Source organism: Enhydra lutris, unplaced genomic scaffold, assembly GCF_002288905.1.
Source record: "Enhydra lutris kenyoni isolate GAN:26980312 unplaced genomic scaffold, ASM228890v2 scaffoldscaffold9, whole genome shotgun sequence".
NCBI lineage: Eukaryota > Metazoa > Chordata > Mammalia > Carnivora > Mustelidae > Enhydra > Enhydra lutris.
This window is the reverse complement of record NW_019154093.1, coordinates 77,514,689-77,531,140: the sequence shown is the minus strand read 5'-3', so window position 1 is coordinate 77,531,140 and position 16,452 is coordinate 77,514,689. Positions and strand designations below refer to the sequence as shown.

At 43.9% G+C, this 16,452-nt stretch overlaps 1 protein-coding gene across 2 annotated transcripts in view; it reads right to left on the bottom strand.

Moving 5' to 3' along the window:
• LOC111142858 (homeodomain interacting protein kinase 1) overlaps positions 1 to 2,441 on the bottom strand; it is a 48,933-nt gene extending 46,492 nt beyond the window's left edge. For both annotated transcript variants that reach the window (XM_022496217.1, XM_022496218.1), the window contains exon 1: positions 2,354 to 2,441. The gene's annotated coding sequence lies outside the window, so the exon portion shown is untranslated. The remainder of the gene's footprint in view (positions 1 to 2,353) is intronic.
• Between the last annotated feature and the right edge of the window lie 14,011 nt (positions 2,442 to 16,452).

Below are 16,452 nucleotides of genomic sequence, written 5' to 3'. Positions count from 1 at the left end.
CCCTTAAAGAATCCAAAAGAAATATACATAAGCTTCCCTATCTTCTAGGAGTTTAGAATGTTGCTTAGGTGATGTAACACACATACACACACACACACACACACACATACACACACACACACACACAGAGGAAAAAGAAAGAAAGAGAAAAATATAAAAACAGGATATAAAAAGTTTTTTTACAGAGCCAAATTATGCTCTACAAAAATACATAAGTCATTTAGGGAGCTGTGAAGTTAGGAACAAAAAAGGAACCAAAAAGCAAATCACTGATTGTTGAAGTGGTACTTGAAGGAAAAATGATTTTGATGGGTTGTGTTCAGAATGGCACAATGTAAGGGAAATGTAAGAGAAGAGACTAGGGAGAAATTAATAACTGTAACTTGAAAAAAAAAGCTAAAAACATATGGATTGCTTTATGCAGTCGTGAAAATGAAAAAGGGCAGATCAGGAAGTTCATGTTTGCAAAATTACTTCAAATTACAAAAAGACCAGTTACAATATATAACTAACAACAAGTTGTGCAAGTTCCAAGTGTAAGAAGTTTACAAGGCAGGTTTGGCTCACTGATTTCTCCCAACACAACCACTGACTGAGCTGTGCTTATGAAAACAAAACCACAGAATGAAGAAATTCTATTTTCCAGAGAATTGTGAATTTTGAGATTATCTTTTTTTCTTTTAGGAGGGAGTTTTGGTTTGGTTTTAAATCTCAAGTTACCAACCAACTTACTCTACAATCCATAAAACTACAATATCCAAAAATGGTATAAACTATTTATGAGTATCACCAGCAGAAGTCCTACTTACCAACTAGAGCCAGTATACATATTTACAAGATCTCACTCACCATTTTACTCATCAGATGCTTTACTGGCTTGGCTGCCTCCAGTTCCAACCACAAGTTACTTTACTAAAATATCCTCCCAGCAAGGAACAGTATCTTAAAGTCACAGATATACTTCCTTCATACCAGTATTGTAACACAGAATTCTGGGGTAATTACATGTAAAGATCCAAAATCACAGGTAACAGGACTTGTTAGATTTTTTAAATGTTTTCAGAAAGCTTTAGACCTATATAAGTAAAAGCCTGTAATGACTTGAAATCTCAACAATCTTCAAAGCACACACACTACAGACCAGGAATCAAAAATAGCTTTACACAAACAAGAGCAAAATTGTAGGTTTTGCTGAGGGCATCAGCCACTTAATTTAACCCCATTTCATCAAGAGCAGGAAGCCAGGCTGCTGTTTTCATCAGTTACTAGGGAACAAATAAGATAAAGGACAGACTAGGCAGAAGAGTCTACAGTTGAAATGAATATTTTGATGCAATTTCTGAAAATTCCCGAAGTGTCGCTAAGAAAAAGCACCTAGGGCTTCCTCAAAACGAGCTGAGGGAGTGCTTTACGTGCAAGAAAGACATACTGAGGCTGAGGATTGTTTTTTCCCCTTCTCGAGCCCCTCCTCCCTTCCCCCACCTAAACAGGAAAGAAAACGCGCCCAGCATAAACACAAGGCCAGTGCTCACGGTTTGTCACCACAACAAACTGGAGGTTAGACCAGCGCTCTTGGAGACCGAGCCCCAAGTCCCGGTTGCTAAACACAAAAAGGGCCTCTTTCCCACAGACCTGCGAACAGTACGGGCCTTACCCAAGAGTTTTTGGTTGTTTCCTCACCTTTTCTCTCTCTCTTTTCTTTAAACGAAAGCTTTGGAAAAGTGGCGACAGACAGCAAAAGTTTCCCTCCGAGCCAGACCTCTAAATCCGCCTTGCACAGACACACATTAGGTGGGCTGGTCCCACGTAGTCTCCACCATCATTACAAATTACAAACCTAACGATTAAAGAACAGAAGCGGAGAGGATAGAAAAGCTTCCACACCCACCCCGCCACCGCCGTCCTTTCCAGACACCGCTTCCTGGTCGCAAAGAGCACAAATAACCCAAAACCATGGTGATAAGCAGAGCTGTGAAATACACACGCACAAGCCACACGATGGGAACCTGCCACGACGGCCGGGGGAAAAACCGGCCGGGTGAGGAGGCGCAAGGCGGCCCCCTGTCATCTGAGGACAACAACACGCCCCAAAGAGAAGTGGCAGGAGGCAGGGGGAGTTGCCCCGAACACAAGCCCGGAGCCTCCTCGCTTTCCCGGGAACGCAAGCTCCTCCGCGGCCGCTAGCGGCCGGGCCGCCGGACTAGGCACCGGGTCCCGGGTGGGGGCGCGCCCAGGGAGGCGCCCCCCCGCAGGCCGGGCGCCCCCGAGAGCCCGCGGCCCTCCCGGCCCCGCCTCGGGAAGCGGATGGGAGCTCGCTCCCCGCCAAGGCCCCTTCCCGCCCGGTCCCACTCACCGCCGGTGGGTCTGGTTCTCAGCCGCGAGCTGGGGCTGCCGTGAGGAGGCGGCGGAGGAGACGAGATCCGGGGCCCCGTCGCCGGGTCATCATACCCCCCGCGCGAGCCGGCCCGGGCCCCGGCCCCCGCCCCCCGGAGCCGTCCCCGCGCCCGTCCCGCGGGGGGCGCCCCCTCAGCCTCCCGCCCGCTCCGCCGCCCGGCCCCTGGCCGCCGCCGCCGCCGCCTCAGCCCCGCGCGCTCCCGCCTCGGCCTCCCGCTGCCGTCCGGGGCCACCGCCGGGCCCCTCGCTCCGGAGCCGCCGTTGTCGCCAGACCCGACGAGCCGAGCGCCGAGCGGCCGCCCCCATCCGGCGGCCCCGCCCCGCGGGAACCATTCACAGTCCAGCGCCATGACACCTACTGAGGCGGAAGTGTCGAGGAGCGGGCGGATTAGGAGGACAGCATAGTACAGATGGGAGTGGGAGTGGGGGGGCCTCCGTGGGGAGCCAGCGTGGATCGAGTGCGAGGGCCGGATTCCCCGCCCCCTCCGCGCGACAGACTCCGCGGTGATTTAAAGGTGCTTGGTGGCGGTGGGGGGGTCCAGCTGTGAAATGTCATCCCAGCCAGTGTGACATCATCACAGTCTAGTGTGACACCCCCAGAGATTGGGCAGCGCGCGGTGAAGCAGTGCCTACCCGGGAAGCCCCCCTGCTGGTGAGGAATTACCTCAGTTTAGGCTTAAACGTTTCGTTGCCATCTAGAGTCGTTCTGGCAGAGTGGCATCCGTGCACGGGATCTGGAAGCCTCCTCGTACATCAGGAGCCGCTTAGGAGACTACCGCTGCCCGCCATAGGAAAACTGTGTGCATTGCGAGGTGAGAAGGAGCAGCTGTGCTCTGGACCCAGCCCCTCAAAACGTGCAGTGAGCGAATGCTACCATAACGTTCTTGCCTCGAGCAGAAGATAGTAAGACTGGGTATTCAGGAACGGGAGTGCATTGGACACACAGCATTCAGGAAAAAATGGACACTGTAAAAACTAGGTTATCCTAAAAGAAAGACTGTTGCCATCTCCCAGAGTCAAGAGATTCTCTCCGTAGGACTTCAGAAGCACCTCCCGCTGTGTAAAATGTTCTTGTTCCTAAAGTGGGGACCATTTTTAGAGACAGTAGTGTAACCTGTTTATTTTTTCTATCCTGCAAAGTGCTGGAGGCAGCAATGATCTGAGCCCTACAAAGTGACCGTCCAGCATCATGGTTGTTTGCATATACTCTTTGAGGAGGGGGACAGAAGTGGCTAAGTCAAGATTCTGCTATTACACTGTATTTCTCAGATCTCACTTGTATATATTCTTGACCTATTTGGATCCCTATCTCCTCAAAAAGAAAAAAAAAGTGAAGATGTGCTAGTACTCTTGTGAAGAAGTGGTAATTCTACGTTAGTTTGTTCATTAAGGTTTCTTTTCTGACTTAACAGCACTGGGAGCAGTTCTGTTTTATTGGGAAAAGGGAAGTTTATTTCCCTAGAGGACCAAGGTTAGCAAGTGTTCAATCCCACGGGGCAGTTTTGTTTGCTTATCTTCACAGGAACTGAGAACATAAAGTCCTGCATTGGGCTGACCTGGGAAACATCAAAATACAGAGAGTGGGTGAGCATGCCCACTTGGGGAGGAGCCAGGAAAAAGGCAGAACTTGAGCTCTGGAGTAGAATAGATCCTGCTCTAAAAGCAGGCTACAAACACACTAATTACTTACCATGACTTGGCTCAACCAAACTCAGTGACATGCTTCTAGGCTCCTATTATCTCAAGTTATGTCCCTTTCCTCTTTTCAAACACATCTCAAAGTCCAACTTGAGGGAACCTTTCCTGATTGACTCCCATTTTATTCTAATTATTTAATTCTACATCATCATCTGTGTATTTACTTCCCTGTACCTTATTTGTACTTGCTGATCTAAGTTCATGGTTCTTAGGTCATTCCTTCAGTCGGCCTCACTACATGGAGACCTTCTCAAAATCTACTATTTCCCCCTCTCTAATATACATTTATCCATCCAACAAACTGTATGCCTCCTCTACTCCAGGCATTCTCCTAGATACTGGGTCAGATGCAAAATGAATAAGACATTCCCTTGGCTCACAGTCAACAAGGAAAAAAAAATGCATGGTGACATATATAAGACTTGAATGACAGAGCTAAAGACTCCAGAAAAGGAGATATTTAAACAGGGCATGGTCAAAGAAGTTTCAAGTTTAATGTAGCTGGGTTCATTTGTCCCTTCAGCAAATGTCTATTGAGTATCTTTGTGTGCCAGGCACTATATTGGAAATTAAAGATACGAAAAAGAAAATGCATGGTCCATGGTCTGAAAGAGCCGACCCTTCAGCAGAGAAGGCAAGATATGGAATTAGTAAATTAGGTTGAGTCAGATTTTAAAGGCCATGAAGAACTCTTAGAGGTTTAGCCAAACAGGTAATATGAAGGAATCTGTGCTTTAAGGAGAGAGGCAGTGGCAGTGAGAAGGATGGCTGACTGGGACATGTAAAGACTAGAGAAACAGAGACTAATTAGAAGGCTATGATGAAGGGTTGGTCAAGCAGAGACCCTGGAGAGAAGGGGTCAGAGAGGAGAGCTCTTTCCTCCTAGACAAAATGAGTGCCACTAGAGAGGGAGCTGTTGCCGGTTGGAAGCATTGAATCTCACCTAGGGTATGATATTTCTCTGTGGCCTAGAGCCTAGATTCAGTGTTGCAGACAGGAAGTACTCGCTCAGGAGCTCCATTACTTAAGACCAAGTAGGAGAAGCTGACCCAAAGGCTGAGTCACAGGAGAAGTTGAATCAAAAAACTTGTCCAACTATCCGAACAAATAGTGAATCCAAGGGTCCAGGAAAAAAAAAGGAGAGAGAGAGAGAGAATTCAAGTAGACGCTGACAGTTGTAAAACTGGGAGAAACCAGGTGAGACAAAAGGTCTGAAGGAAAGGATAAGAGGCAGAACATGGAAAAAGCCTTTGAAACAAGAGGGCATCCTCAGTGGTTTTTTAAAATCTAGATCCCAGAAAACTTTTTACTTGGAAATAATTCCAAACACACAGAGAAGTTGATAATAAAAAGAGCACCCATAAATCCTTTACTTGGATTTGTTGATTAATTTGGATTTGTTGATTGCCCCTTTTGCTCTAACACTTGCAGTCTCAAATAGATAACACACATACACACCCATTTTTTTCTGACCATTTGAAAGTAAAATGGCATCCACCATGCCTCTTTATCCCTTAATGCTTCAATGTCCTAAGAATATGTACATTCTTTTACATACACAACGTGTACCGTTATCAATTCCAGGAGACTTAACATTGGTACCATACTTCAATCTACATCCATATTCCAAATTTCATCAATTAATCCAATAACGTCATTCTTACCCATTTTCCCCTTCGAGTAAGAGGATCCATATATTGCATGTCTCTTTAGTCTCCTTTAATCTGTATCAGTTCCTTAGCTTTTCTTTGTCTTTGATATTTTTGAAGGGTACAGCCCGCCCCCTTTGTTTGGACAGGAGAATGTTCCTCATTTCCAATTTGTTGCTTATGTTTGTCTCACCTTTATTCATTATTAGACCCCAGTTATCCATTCCTGGCCAGAATACTATTGTGATATTGTGATATTGTGTCCTTCTCAGGATATCAAACCCAAGGTCGGATGATGACTCTCTCCCTCATTGGGTGATGATAATTTTGGTCACCTTGTTGAGGTGTCTGATTCCTCCACAGTATATTTACTATTTTTTTCTCTGTAATAAGCAATCCATGGGGAGACATCTTAGACTCTGCAAATATCCTGCTCCTCATCAAATGTGTTCCCATAGATTTAGCATCTATTGATGGTTCTTACTTGTACCAATCCTCCCTTATCTCTTATTAATTAATTAGTTATCTATTAATGATATAGACTCATGGATTACTGTGTTTTTCAATGGTTTATTCCTTACAGTCCTTAATTATTTGCATGCTAAAATTTTCCAGATTTAGTCAATGAGGGCCTTTTCAAGCTCCTTTGTCTTTCTTTTTTTTTTTTTTTAAGATTTTATTTATTTTTTTGACAGAGAGAGACACAACAAGAGAGGAAACAGAAGCAGGGGGAATGGGAGTGGGAGAAGCAGGCTTCCCACTGAGCAGGGAGCCTAATGCGGGGCTCGATCCCAGGACCCTGGGATCGTGACCTGAGCCAAAGGCAGATGCCCAACGACTGAGCCACCCAGGCACCTCGCTCCTGTGCCTTTTTTAGCACGCCCAATTTCCACATGTTTCAGATCCATCTTGATTCTTGCAGGCTCACCATTCCTTGGAGCATTGGATTTCTCCACTGAATGCTTTGTATCTGGCCAGAAAAAAACAAAGGGAAGAGAAAATATGGATTATTTGTGTGGGAAGGTTTTTTTTAAGATTTTTATTTATTTACTTGGGAGGAAGAGAGAGCATAGAGAGAGAGGGGGAAGCAGACTCCCTGCTGGGCAGAGAGTCCAATGCGGGACTTAATCCCAGGACCCTGAGATCATAACCTGAGCCAAAGGCAGCTGCTTAACCAACTGAGCCATCCCATGTGGGAAGTTTTTATAGGCCAGGCCTGCAGGTAGCAAACACATAGATTTACTTCGCACACATCACACTGGTGGTAACTCAGGAACATGGATACTGCTGCAATGATTAGGAGATGACACAATCTATCTGTGTGCCCAAGAGACCTGACATAGTAAAAATTAGGCCAGTCTCCACCATGCTTGTCCAAAAGCTATTTTCTATGTTACTTCTTCCATATTGGTAGGATCCCAGTTTTGTTCAGACAGAAGGAAGATCCTTTGATTTCAAAGAAGGTAACTTCCTCTCACCAAATCAGGAAATGAATTACAGTGGTCCAAACCAATCCTGGTAATTCCAGGTCTTGTCACCAGTGACTAGTCTAAAAGTGCATATAGACTCAGTTCTGAAATAGGAAAGAAAGTCTAATGGGAGGCTCGTAGGAAAATTTTTCTTTTTGTATAAAAAAGACAGGACCTTCACAGAAGAAATTCTTTTGTCCCTGCCTCTCTTTTTGCTGAGTGAAAACACCAGGCGTGGAGCTGTCATACCCATCTTGTGACCATAAATGTAACAGCAAACAAAGATGAAGACAGTCAGGATGTTGAGGACAGCAAAGGAGACAGAAAGGAGTCTTTGACCACAGAAGTAAGCTTCTGAATGAACCTGGGGCTGCCCACTGCTTCTGGACTTTTTAAGTAAACAAACGTTCATATGTTTCAAGAACACTGCTAGACAAGTTTTCTGTTCTTTGCTGCCAAAAATCATTCTTAAGTGACACGGGAGAGATGTAGAAGAGCTTTTCTGGGAAAAGGAGCTAATTGGTGGTATCTGAATGTTCTGAGAAGTAAAGGAGAATAAGGATGGAAGAGTGGCCAGTGGATTTGCAATGAGATGGTCCCTATGGATCTTAGGAAGATCAAGTGGCATGGTGGGGAGGAAGAAGCAATGTGATTCCTACAAAGGATTTTTCCTGGTATGAGTGGTAACTGACAAACTGGGAAGGATGGTTTGAACCAAATGGGTGACAGAATCTACTCTGGTCAATTCCCATATTCAGTTCCTAATATCCAAGGAAGCTGTTTGGGTTCCTGCTGTCTGCTTCAGTTACACCTGGGAAATCATGAACTGAATCACTTTGCTCTCTTGAGCACTTCTCACAGCAATAAGCCAGGAAAAGTTGTTCTGGCCCCTGAACAAAATAGAGGGCAAATCCAGCATGTATGATGGGGACTAAATAGAACCTTTTAAAAAACATTTTCTTCCAGGATTTATTGACTGTATAATAAGTACCAGGCATTCAGTTAGACAGAATAAAGAGATGAATAAAGCATATTCTGTGTCCTCTGGGACTTCACAATCTAATTTAGGAAATAAATTAGGAACAATTATAACAAATCTGAGATTGGTCCTCAAAGTGGCATTACTAGTGGTCAGGAATATAGCAGTTACTGTCTGGAGATCACTGCAGATGCATCTAGAAGTATCACTATTGACCGAACAGGGACTTAAAGAAGACAGCACTGTTTCAGCCAGGCCATCAGTGAAATGTTATTTGGTTTTAGTAACTATATTTAAGTACCTTTTCCATGCAAAATGTGAACAGACTAAAAACACCATTACATTATCACATGCAATGGACACGAGCTCTTCAATATGACAAGTACTCCTTGGGAAGGAGTTATTTGGTCTGCACTAGGCCACCAGGGAGCCACGGGGTTAGAAATTAAAACCAGGCAGAGATGAGTGTGGTATACAGAGCAGTGAAGTGACGTGCCCACCCGTGTTACGATAACAGGTGAGTGAGTCCCTCCTCTGTATTGTAAAAAGGCTTGGTCCCCTCTTGGCTCCCACACTTCTCATGTTCCCTAGTATCTCCTCACTAAAGCTCGGTGGTTGCTGGGCTAAAGAGTGGGATTGCAAGTAGGAACTGGCATCCCTGCTCTCAGGTGTAAGTCTTAATGGCCTTGTTCTCTTTTTGTATCAAAATAAGACATTTGGGGGACTGGGTCCTAGCAGAAATGACTTTGGGTGGAAGAGGAGTTTGGAAAGAGGCCACGGCCGTGGGATTAAAGAGAAAGAGTCAAATACAACTAGTTAACATTATGAATGCATGAAATGCCACTGAATTGTACACTTTAAAATGGTTAATTGTAGGGCACTTGGGTGGCTCAGTCATTTAATGTCTATCTTCGGCTCAGCTCCTGATCCCCAGGGTCCTGGAACTGAGTTCCACATCCAGCTCCCTGCTCCTTCTCCCACTCCCACTCCCCCTGCTTGTGTTCCCTCCCTCTCTGTCAAATTAATAAATAAAATCTTTAAAAAATGGCTAATTGTGTGTCATGTGAATTTCACTTAAAAAAAAAAGGGGAGGGGAGAGAGGCTTGCAGGATTTAGACATAATGGGCAAGAGACCTGACTCCTAATTTTCAAGAGTCAATCCAGAGCCTTTTGGGAGAACAATGCCTTAAATACCCCTACAACCATATTTATTCCTCCTCAGACCCTCCTTCCCCCTAATCATTTCTGTTTCCTCCCTTATCTACACATCACCACCTTACTCTCTCACTTTCTCCATATACCAACTCTTTATTCAGCAAAACCAAGGGATAGTGCTTTTCTCTCCCTTTCCCTGGGTCATTGTCTTGTCTCATTATCATGTCTCCACCATTCTGTAGCTTCTTACCTTCGACCAACTGTTACACAAGCTTTTAGCACCTGCCCTCCATATGTCTTTTCCTATTTTCAATTCTAAGCCAAAGCCAAAGCCAAAACAAATGATCTGGGAAGGGACACAGAGACCCACAAGGGAGAGGGCTATGCATCGGGACAGGAACTCGAAATTCAATCATTGACTATTATTTGTGCTAACTCATTTTGCACTTCCTGCAGGCTTGGAAATCAAAAACGCCCTAACGAAGTATCCCTTTTCTAACACAATTCCTGATATGTGGTCAGTACCAGTAACTATTTGGCTGACTAAATTACTCTGTGTTTATTCATGGTGCTCAAAGCATCAGAATTCAATTAACTATAGAATAGAGTTTTGGAAATCCCAGCAATCTTCATCTTTGGCTGTGAAATTTTTTAACTTAATTTTTTCATTATTACTTCTGGAAACTCACTTTTATCAAATGTGCAAGCTGTTATCAAGAGGTTAGCAGGTGACTCCTTTGGAGGTGGGGAGGAGGAGGGGCCCAATCAAATCCTGGAGGGTAAATTCTCTGATGCTTAATAGGCTTCTGCCTGACCAACCTCAGTGCTCCCAGAATGTCCAATACAGAAGTAAAACATGAGCTTTGGAGTCTTGACATCAGGAGGAATCCTGAGTCTTCTAGTAACTAGGGTGATAGTGGGCATACTGATGAATTTCACGTTCCTTATTCTTAAAAAAAAAAAAAATTCTATTTATTTATTTGAAGGAGCGGGGAGGAACAGAGGGGCAGAGGGTGAGGGACAGCAGACTCCCTGCTGAGCACGGAGCTTGATCTCAAGACCCTGAGATCAGGACCTGAGCCGAAATCTAGAGTGGGACGCTTAACTGACTATGCCCCCCAGGCATCCCGCACCTTCCTCCTTCTTAAAATGCAGATGCTAATACCTTCTCCTTACCGTCCTCATTCCAGCCATCAGAAAAACTTTTCGATATTACTTCCAAAAAATATCCTGAATCTACTACTATTCATCTCCCTCCTACAGACGTTCTATTTCACAAAAGTAAGAAGTGAGATAGAGACGAATAATAAATACGGAATTTTCAGTCCTATCTTGATTAAAAGGGAGTGCTGATTTTAGTTACGTGTATATTTACTAAGAGCCTTACAGAGAGAGGATGCACCCTCATGAATGAAAATTTACCTGTTCATTCTGGTGCTCCTCCATAAGGATATGAAATATTATAATTTGGTGAATTAAACAAAAATGTTTGAGTCCGACTGAATTTGATTATACTCTGTTCTCTACTATATCTTATAGATCTCTGCTCATAGATTCAGATATTCAAAGATCAGCACTAATGTTATTTCCAGTAAAATTTTACGATTAAACTTTATAATAATTTAAATAATTTTAAAATTAAGTATTCTTTGATAATTTTTTTTACTGAAGAGCCTTACTCGCTTAGAAAATATAACCTTTAACCCCAAGTCTTGTATTGACTCCAAAGCAAGTAAAACATTTTTCTTTCTCTTAAGTACATAGTTGTAAAGTATGTCTATTATAGGAAATAGGGTAAATTCATAAAATATTCTAGTTACTTGTAAAACTCATTCTTTTCTTATTCCCCCCAAATATCAGAATGTACACATATATACATGCACACACTTCTCCTTTGTGAAAGCTTTGGTGGAGGAAAAGACATGTCTTTTATTTCTGTAGCTATGTGTAATAAAGAGGTTTCTCTAATAGATTTATACCCAGACACAGTGCAAATCCCTTCTTCCAGAAACCCCAGGTTCAACTCACCAGGATCTCTCACAGTTGCAAGACCTTCCTAACTTGTGTATGCCTGCTTTTGCTCTCCCACTATTCTCCATCTGATGCTTTCAAAATATATATCAAATCATATCTCACTCCCCCCCCACACACACACTTTAAGGCACTCCAGTAGCTTCCTATTATACCTAGACTAAAGCCCAAACTACTTACTTTAAGTGCCTCCCTCTCTGAGCTCATCTTCTCCCTCTCTAACACATGCTCTTCTCAATGTTCCTTGGACACAAAACTCCTTCCCAACACATTGACTTTGCACTCATGCTATCAGGTCTTCCCCTGACTGGTTCCTTCTCATGACTGGAGTCTCATCTTAAGTGTCAATCCCCAATCCCTTGACACACCTTCCTTGACCTGTTTCTGAACTGCTGCCCACACCCATAAGCCAGTTTTATTTTCTTAGCATTTATCACTATCTGATCTTTATGTATACTGCCTGTCTCTCGAGAGTATAAGTGCTTTGTGGGCAGGACATTTTCATTGTTCACTGTTTTGTATCCCCAGTGTCTGGAACACATAGTAGGTATTCAGTAAATTTCATTGAATAAGCAAATGAATGATTAAATTTGTGAATTTGTGGACACTAGTTTTCTCATAAGAGGGCTACAAGATTTAGAGGTAACATACAAAAAGTGTCTACCAAGGTAAGCCTTCAATAGGTGTTAGCTTGAGGGCTGGAACTTGCTTCACTTCCTGTTTGGGAGAAACAGTATTTATTGAGGGAGGCTTGCCTAAAGGATGAACAATCCATCCATTTCTTTAGATTCATTCATGTATTCATTCCACCAGTGTTTATTATTAAGAACCTGCCATGCGTTTAAGACATTATGGATGCAATGGTGAACAAAAGAAACCAGGGGAGGAAAAAAAAAAAAGAGTTCTGGAGTTTACATTATAGTGCAGTGAGATACACATGAACCTCAATAGGTAAAAGAGTATGTTAGTAAGTGGCAAGGGCTCTATGGAGAAAAAGGAAGGAAGGGAGAGAGGAAGTGGCTAGCCACATGGTTGCAATTTTAAATAAGATGACCAAGAATCATTTTGCTGAGCAAAACCTTGAAGGAGGTAAGGAAGCCATGTGGGTATCAGAATGGAAGTCCTGGTAAGGAGAGGAAGCAAAGTGAGGTGAGTGCCCCCAGGGCCTGGCGTTGGGGTAACCCCAAGGAGGTCAGCAGGCTTGGAGAGTGTAAGCAAAGGGTGGGGAGTAATCGGAGAGAACAGGGCAGAGCATGTGGGCCAGGAAGCCCACGGTGAGAACTCTGGGTCTTATTCCAGGTGAGCTGGAAAGACCTTGGAGGATCTGAACAGAGAAGCAACATGGTGTGATTTATATCAGGCCTGCTGGGGCTACCAGACTGTGGGTCTGCAGGGGAGAGGGCAATGTTGGAAGCAGGGAGAACATTTAAGAGCCTCTTGCAATAACTCAAGACATGACACAAAGGCTGCTCTGACAATGGCCGTAGAGGTGAAGATGGGAAAAGAAAGAACATTCAGGATACGTTTCAAGGTAGAGTCAACAGGATTTACTGATAGATGGTAGTGTGGTGGGCAGGGAGAGCCAAGAGAAGGGGAAAATTGGAAACCAAGCCCACTGAATAAACGTAATAGGATTGCTTAGCAGAATGAAAGGCCATTTTGATGTATGAGGTCATGATTTAAAACAAAACCAGCCTGGTTAGGGGTTTCTCCAACAGCATCTAGCTGTTCCAGTGCAGGCAAAGAGCAGAGAGATAGTAGAATTTGTTCAGAATTGGAGTTTGTCAAGGCAAGTGTGTCTGAGTGAGTGCAAGCCAAGGAGTTGTATTATACTGATAGATCATGGGATGCGGTCGGGTCAAGGTGGGAAGTGAAGCTCAGAGAGGGCTCACATTGGCCATGGGGGTCCTTGAGTGAATAAGCTGGGAGAAGAGAAGATTTAAAATTGAGATTTCAGATGTAGTAAAATTTCTGGTAAAGACAGGGCGGTGCGGAAGACAGAAATAAGGTCTTTGGAGGTGAGGTCAAAGAACCTGAGGCTGGAATGTTGAAGTCATCCAGGGTGAAGACAGAGTTCTGGAGTGAATACATGGAAATTTGGGGAGAATGGCGTGCTCAGAGATCATGAAACTTCCTCGCCCTTTCCCCATACCTTGCCTTGAGCCTCTCTTCCATCTGAGTTATATCCTTTTGTAACAAACCAGTGATTCAGTAAGTAAAGTTTCTCTGAGTTCTGTGGGCTGCTCTAGCAAATGAATCAAACCCAAGAAGACAAGAAAAGCTCCAATCTGTAGCCCGTGGTCAGAAGCACAGGGGATAACCCGGACTTGTGACTGGTGTCTGAGGGAGAAGAGAGCAGTCTTGTAGGATTGAGTCCTTCACCTGTGGGAGTGGGGGCTATCTCCAGTTAGAGAGTGTCAGAATCCAGTTGAATTATAGGACACCCAACAGGGATCAGAGACTTGTTGGCTGGTGGGGGAGTCTCCATCCCCTCTCCCCAGTTTAGGAATTGGGTGCTCAGAACCTTTTAGCGGGTTTTCTCCGAACCTTATATCCCTGACTCCCTCTATACAGGAGTCTGGCTCCACCTTGATGCTTTGTTTCCATGGAACCCAGTTAGTAGGGAGAGTGAGCTGGACCCAAGGTTCTTGGTTCCACAGAAGCACACTTTACAGTGAACACATTAAGAATGGGATTATAGCACTGAGGACAACATTTTCATTCTCCACTCCCCGAAATTATGGAAAATTGACAGGAAGATTCAGAATTGGTATAATAGCCGTAATTCTGTTTTTTAATATGTGAATATTTTAAGGGAAAGACTAACCCCAAGGCTAGCCAGAAGTTTTATGTGATTGAAAGATGATTCAGTGAGCCATCCGTCCAGGAAAGGAACCCAGCCTGAGATTCTGGGAGCATTCTGTGATCTGATGGGTTAAAGATGTGTTCAAAGAAGAGGAAGTTACCTAGGAATGAAATAGTCAAGATAGAAGGGTACAGCTAAATGAAATCACCGTGGTCAAAATAAAGACAAGTGTAACCATTCCGAGAATCCCTGCAGGAGCTGTAGATTTAGAAGATTATAATAGCAAGCAGAATTCTGTATTGATGTGCTGGGGTGTTCCGGGGAGGATTGGGAAACACCACGAACCCAAGACAGAACCCAAGACAAAACAGCTTGTTGTGGTAGTGATTAGGGAGGGTGAAGAGTGGGAGGCAGGTAACAGATTCATAGCCATTCTGTAGTGATAGCATCAATAATATGTGAACATGGCCTCCCAGGTGGGATTTCTCTTGCTGAAGAACCACTCCAAGAATGCAGAGAGAACAGTCTCCCTGGGAGTGGACTTGACATGAGAACCCAAGTCCAAATCTCTTTTCTTAAATAAGCAGACTCGCTTATCTCCTATTTCCTACCACAAAGGGCAGTCTGGGTCAGGAGTGAGAGATGGCCCCTCAAAGCCAGCCAGGCAGATTTTTTTTTCCTCTAAAGGGACTTAAGTCACTGTCCGTCTCCTTTCGGAAAGGTACATGTTTTCCCACAAATCATGAAATGACTAATTGATCTCTAGGGAATTTCCTTTCTCCGGGTATCCTTAAACCTAATTGTAAGATCTTAGATTCACGTGGTCATCCTTAGATTCTGAAAATAAATTAAGGGGCATCTGGGTGGCTCAGTTGGTTAAGCCTCTGACTCTTGGTTTTGGCTCAGGTCACGATCTCAGGGTTGTGGGAACGAGCTTTATGTCAGGCTCCACACTTGGCAGGGAGTCTGCTTGGGATTCTCTCTCCCTCCCACTCTCCCACTCTGCCTCTTCCCTCACGTGGACACACACACACACACACACACACACTCTCTCTCTCTCTCTAAGTAAGTAAATAATAAAATCCTAAAAAGAAATAAACTGGCTACTTACAGATATATGCAGTGCAGGACTTTTATGTGAGACTGTTGAGATAGCAATAAGGCAACTGCCAACCTCTATTATAAGCCTAATTTACTTTAGAAAAATATCCCATTATTGAAACACAAACATGCCATCAACAACTAAATTCCTCAAAGAATTATTTGAGGAATAATTTGCTTCCACTCCCTCATCTGAATTCACCTAGATCCCATTTCAAGGAATGCACATGACACAGCACAGGCCAAGAGTAGACAGGTTCCCTTGTCCCTAGAAGATAATACCAATCTGGGGGCCCTCGTATGAGGACTACCTTATCTCTCCCAGCCACCTTTGGGTAGCAGGGAAGTGAGACAGCTAGAGGCTCCTAGAGGAGCTCAAGCTAAGCCTTTGCCCACAGAGCCTTAGTAAATATTTATTAACACACAAGATGATTTGCCATATGTTCATAAGTTCCAGTCTAACAACATCATTTGAACTTGATGAATCTTCAGGGTATTCTAATCCTATCCTCTTCTGCAGAAAGGATGGTAGGGAAACCTTTCTAGAGGGCAATGAGGCACAATTTGCATTAGGAACTTAAAATTGTAGGGGCGCCTGGGTGGCTCAGTCAGTTAAGTGTCCGACTCGGTTTTGGCTCAGGTCATGATCTCAGGGTTGTGAGATCGGACTCTGCACTGGGCATAGGTTCTCTCTCTCTCAGCCCCTGCCCGCCCCCCAAAAGATAATCTAAGATGGTAATCCCACTTCTAGTAATTTACTCTAAAGAAATAAACAAAAATGCCATGATAGATGCATAAAGATGTTCACTGTAATATGTATTTGTGAAAAAAGGGCACATAAAATGTTGACTATGGAAATGGTATTACCTCTATAAGGTATCATACAACTATTCATAAATACATTTCAAATATTTAATGGTACAAAGAAATGTTTAAGATATTAAGTAAAATGGGCACCTGGGTGGCTCAGTGGGTTAAAGCCTCTGCCTTCGGCTCAGGTCGTGATCCCAGGATCCTGGGATCGAGCCCCTTATCAGGCTCTCTGCTCAGCAGGGAGCCTGCTTCCTCCTGCCTCTCTGCCTGCCTCTCTGCCTACTTGTGACCTCTATCTGTCAAATAAATAAATAAAATCTTTAAAAAAAGAAAATAAAAAAAAAGATATTAAGTAAA